The 6,000-nt window shown below is 38.0% G+C and overlaps 1 protein-coding gene across 5 annotated transcripts in view; it reads left to right on the top strand.

Moving 5' to 3' along the window:
- The first annotated feature begins 2,365 nt into the window (after positions 1-2,365).
- The window catches only part of LOC142331595 (uncharacterized), a 93,148-nt gene continuing 89,513 nt past the window's right edge, over positions 2,366-6,000 (top strand). For 3 of the 5 annotated variants that reach the window (XM_075377919.1, XM_075377974.1, XM_075377642.1), the window contains exon 1: positions 2,514-2,805. The gene's annotated coding sequence lies outside the window, so the exon portion shown is untranslated. The other 2 variants (XM_075377773.1, XM_075377699.1) reach the window with 2 other exon arrangements.

The following is a 6,000-nucleotide window of genomic DNA, read 5'->3' as shown; positions in this document are numbered from 1 at the left end:
GTAAGGTCCTCTAGGAGAAGATACCAGCGTCGCCTCCTAACAGGGATTATCATTAACGACGTGCGCGCTGAGGTTCTGCGGATCTATGCGCCCGTAATGACTACGTTCATGCTATCAAGGAAGCCAAACTCTAATTTTGGCAAGACTGTATGAACGAGTTGTAACGCAACCCCTGGCAGCTCGCTAAGTCATGTTACTGGCCAAAGCCATTGCACGTGCGGTCCAGTGTTCAATGTGGGTTTGGTGGTCCTGACCACATGTTAATATCTGTGGCAACTTACCAGGCGTTCCTGGATACTCTGTTTCCAGATGTTCCGGAGGGGAAGCAGAAGTCGGCGTTAGGGCGGATGAGACACCATTCCCAGGCGTACGGGCTGTGGAACCCGTAGATATAGACCGAGTGATTTCTCGAATGGCACTGAAAAAGGCACCGGGAATGGATCAGCTTGACCCGGATATATTCTATCATCTGCTACCTGTCATAAGAGAGCCGCCTGAACGGCTGTTCTCGAGGTTCCTGAGCTGGGGTTGCTTTCCGACTCGTTGGAAGGTGGCTTTGGTGAGGGTGCTCTTAAATCAGAAAAGGATCCAAGTGAAGGCAGTAGTTATCGACCTATCAACCTCTTGCCGGTAATCGGCAATTTGCTTGAAAGACTGGTTGTGGCAAAGCTCTGGGAAAATATCGATATGAACGATTTTCTAAATCGAGGCCAATACTGCTTCATGAAAGGGGTTGGCACCGAGAATTGCATCTTAAATGCTCTTCCGAGAGGGAAAGCACCGACTGTAAATATTTTTCGGCAATTTTTATTGACATAAAGGCAGCACTTCCTTCCTTGTGTTGGAGTTCTGTCCTCAATGAGTTGGAACGCCGCAATGTTCCACTAGCCCTGCAGGTCGTAGTACGTGACTACTTGTCAGTTCGCACGGCTCTGTTTAAGGATGCGCACCTAGTTGTGGAAAAATCTGTCATCAGGGGAAGCCCGCAGGGCTCCGTTCTCGGTTCCTTGCTGTGGAACCTGGTATTCGAAGAATTTTTGTGACTGACATTCCCGGAAGGGGTCACGGCCCAGGCTTTCGCTGATGACTGTCTCCTGTTAGTTCGTGGTAATTCACGACCGCAGCTAGAAGACCGAGCGCAGCCGGCTTTGTCAACCGCAGAGGGCTGGTGGACATTCAAAATTTTAGGATTTCTGTGCCCAAGACGAAGTTTATTCTTCTCAAGGATGCAGACAAATTATCGAACAGTCGTAACCCCATATTAAGTATAAAGACTGTGTAATCAACCGAGTTCGAGTTCATAAGAACCTAGGTGTTTGTTTGATGAGAAGTTTCTGTTTAGTAACCAAATTAGGAAAGTAGCGTTGGACGCCGTCTCTGTGATGCAAAAGCTTAAAAGGACTGCTCAAAAGGATTACGCGATGTCAGGCCGTCAAATGTATATAGTGTACCGAGTTACCTTCGAAAGCATGAACTTTTATGCGCCTGTTTGAGTGTATAGGTTGGATTTGAATACAGCACTTGTTCAAAATTTAAGGAGTGCCCAGCGCAGATCCTTAATCGTATGCACTGGTCTTCTTAAAACAAACTCCTGGGACGCTACCACTGTATTTGGAAAGTCTCGCCCAATCCATTTAGTGGTGAAATTTCGGGCGGCCATAAGGAAATTGCGAAGAGGTAGGCAGGCCAAGGTATTTCGAATGCGGTTTCGACCCGTGCCTGACCGGAGCGGAACGGTGATCACAATGCACCGGTTCTAAATTTCAAATAGTTGCCCATCTCTCGCTTGCAGAGAAGGCTTTACAGCCTCGCAATGGAAGCATGGCAGCAAGAATGGCATGTCACAAGTAAGGGTAGGTTCTTGTATAGATTTATACAGGACTGTGGGGGGATGGACGCATTTTGTAATTCGGTTCAAGATATTTCAATAGTTCATTAAAACCGAGATCTTCAACTACAGAAAACTGTTACAGATTTTTAATTATCATTTGAAAAATCAAATCATTAATTTTTAACTCTCGGGAAACACTCATTTGCTTCATAACATGGAATGAAAACTACGAAATAAGGGTTAATTTAATTTAAAACTAAATAGAAATGAAACGGTAGATGACAGAACAGATCAAACAAACAAACAAACAAAAGAATGAATTTACTGTAATGTAATAAATAACATCTACATAAAGCTACAACTAAGGTACATTTAAAAAAATTAAGAATACAGACTTACGAATTAGACAATCGTAAATGTAAATAGTGAACACGACCAGTGGGTCGCCATGAAGTGGTCATTAACATAATAAAATGAAAACAAACTACTATTTATTATTTAATCCTAATGTTGTAATGTATGGTAGATGAGTCAGTCCGTAGAGTGTGGGACTAAACGCATACTGCTGATAAGTAATCATGTTATATTCATAATGTTCATTCAATTATTGTTTTGACAGCGTAACGATGCGATATGAACTGCCTGTAACAAGTAACGACTCGTTTTATTGAGTAAGTTTCGGTACTAAGTACTTATATCAAAGAATACCCGTTGCTGATTTCCAAGTAAATATGGTTGTTACAGGTGTACATGACACGGGAACACAAGCTGCATCCGACCACACCTATGCTACAGTTGTAGCCTGTCTGTATTTTGAGTTTGTTTTTACGCTTCGTTTTGATTTGAAAAAACTCTCGTGTGCCGTAGCCTAAGAACTTTGTATTTGACTTCCTTGGAGATTTTTTTTGTTGTAATTTTACGTCTTTTTTAAGTGTTTTAGTCTGTGCTGTAGATTACTAATTTGGTTATTTAACGTGAGTATTTGGAATGTTTTCTCTTAACAATTTTATATCCAATGTGTAAATTGTGTATTTATATTTTGATTTCCTAAAGTTAACATTTGGTAAGATTTTTTTTTGTACCTTACATTAAATAGACTTCAGCCGCTTTTTCTGTTAAAAGAAAATAAGTCACATCATTGTTTTTCTGCATGTAAAGTAAGAGTTAGTTTATGTAACCTATTTACCAGTAGTTGTAATAACATAACCATAAATACCATCAGAAATTCTAACATAACCTTGCAGACTAAAACTTGCTTTAGGTTACAAATTTGAGCATAACAATTGCTTATTTAAACCTGATTTATCTATAGGTGATGTTTTTTTACATATTTAAAAGTTTACTGTGGAAAGGATGCATTGTGACAATTCTGCAGCTGGAATTGTCCTGTCATGTGGTTACACTATTTACATGAACAGGTTTTTCACAAGCTTTTACTGAAAAATGTCAGGATCGAGGTGCAGGACTGGTATTAACTATAGAAACAAAAACAAGTATATCCCTTCACTAATGAAGCAAACCCAGTTGAAGAAAGGGAAACAAATCTATCACTTGAATCTATTACACCAGACATGGTGTGTCAAGAGTGGTGTGGATTTGGATCAGCACTTGCCACACACTCATCACTTGACTTATTTCAACTTGATCAGGACTCAGCACTCCTAATCTTCATATTCATTCACCCAAGTGATATAGTTTTTTTGGAAAAAATGTCAATTTTTACAGTGTATAAGTGTTTGTATAAGTGTTGTTTTAATGTGATACATCATATTTTTTCTTGTAATTTCCCCTTAAAAATTATATATTACAAAATATGTTATGTTTTTAGTTTTTCACTATCATAAAATAAATCAAATTAAGAAATGACTTATTTTTCACATTTATAAATGTAAAATTGTCACTTATTTCATTTTTTTATTTATTTTTTTTTTTTAGAACGTAAAATACATATAATTGAAACTTGTTTGAGATGAATAACTGTTCTAAAATTACTCAAACTTTTGTGTCTTGTAGAGTTGGAAGCATACATCTCACTGGTCATTAACCATAATAATAGACATTACCAGCAGTTTGATTACAGACTATTTCAAACTGTAACAACAAGGATTCTTTTAACTTTTATATCCTTGTAGAGAACACAGGCAAATCATTAAGCAGGAATGCAAATTCTTCACCACCATTCTACTAACTGATGATGAATGAATGCATACAACATCTATTGATCTATTTGATCTGATGGCCTTAATGGAATTATAACTTTAAAAAAAAAATTAGGATTACAGATTTACAAATTGCACAATCATAAATATAAATACTGAACCTGACCAGCGTGCCGCCATGAAGTGGTCATTAATATAATAAAATGCAAAGTAACTATTATTTATCATTTAATGCCAGTGTTGTAATGTGTAGTGAATGAATCAGTCAGTGGTGGGTGGGCCTAAACACGTGATACACAAATGCTGATATGTAATCATGTTATATTCATACTAAATGTTTGTTCAGTTATTGCTTTGATAAAACAAACACTGGCCTCTGTTATCGGTAAACATGTCCTTTTCTGCTGTATGGCAAGAACTGATAATCTACAACCCACTTGACATACCAAATCTAGAGTAGTAAACAACCTTTCTGCTAAAAGATTTGTGTGCCTTTCTTCAATTGGGTTTGCTTCATTAATACCAGGATATACTTTTGCTTTTTTTTAATAGTCTATACCAGTCCTGCAGCTTGATTTTGCAGTCTGTCATTAAGAGGAACTCTAGTGAAAAGCTTGTCCAAATTAACAATCTGACCAACACCAGCTAAATCTCACATACGACAGTATAATTCCAGCTGCAGAATTATTTCTCAATACACCCTTCCCACAGCAAACAATAGCTGGTTCTATACATCAGCTAACTTGGACAAGATGATACCAGTGTTCTTTGGTGGTTGGGTTTCAGTTAACCACACATCTCAGGAATGGTCGACTTTAGACTGCACAAGACTACACTTAATTTGCACTCAAACATATCATCCTGTGAGGTAATACCTTTTGGTGGTTTTGGAGGTTAAAGAGAAAGAAAAGATTGCTAGAACTTGTTTTTTTTTAGAATCGCCAGAAATTTTCTAATTTCAAAGGAAATGGTAAAGGTTGCTGTTGACCATTTCACAAAACATGATTCTGGTGACAGTTTGTCTATTTTTGTTCAATTACAAATTTGTTTGCTTTTTCATGTTTTCCTTTGTATCATTAATAAAATAACCGAAAAAATTCAGTTCAGTTGAATCGTTTAATTCAAAATTATTAATTGGTGAAGCAGCCCAGGAAGCTCAAATTTTTTTTTACAGGTGGAAGAACCCCATTTACAGGTGCCTAAGCAGTATCGGGTTCACCAACTGGTTCCACAGGATGTTATTACATGCGTATGTATACCTGCGCACTACCTACTAAACCTTTACCTGTGGTAGAGCATTACTTTAGGGGTAGGTTATCCCCCACACACACAATTAGTCACCACAAGGAAACATCAAAGTCATATCATCAAAAAACACAGCACATCACAAAAGGATATCAAACATAGATTCAACCAAGCACAAACACTTCCACAGGCTCATGAGACCTCCTCAAACACACACACCCACAGACACGGGTATAAATCCCACCAATACACATACACAGGCATTGCAAGAACTAAACTGAAATGAAACACCAAGCATGAAAGGCACTCTCGAAAGAGGCGTCCAACAACCACACATGCACTCACCATGCAGTAACATCTAGCAAAACATGCATTTAATTCACATACCCGTAAAAGCCTTCAGTGATGAGGGCAACATGCTCAGGCACTGGGAACGGAGTGTCCATGGCCTCAATGCGTTCCTTAGAGTTTTTTGCCTGACTAGCCACCATTTTATTTCAAAACATCAAAGTTCATATTTAAAACAAATAAAGGAAAATTTAAATGATAATTGTACCATCCTGATGAATCTTGCTGAGAACTGTTTGTTTTTTGTGCTAGATGCTGTGCAGAAATTCCATTGGGAAAACAACCAAGCTACGCTGCATTCATTCATGGTTTATTACAATAAAAACACGGCATTTACATGGTCAGTGATTGTCTGCGCCATGATACCATTACTGTTCATATATTTTTACTGAACTGATCAAACACTTAAAGACAGTG

Source organism: Lycorma delicatula, chromosome 1 (assembly GCF_047948215.1).
Source record: "Lycorma delicatula isolate Av1 chromosome 1, ASM4794821v1, whole genome shotgun sequence".
Taxonomy (NCBI): Eukaryota; Metazoa; Arthropoda; class Insecta; order Hemiptera; family Fulgoridae; genus Lycorma; species Lycorma delicatula.
The sequence above is the reverse complement of the archived record's forward strand: the minus strand, read 5'-3'. Positions and strand labels throughout refer to the sequence as shown.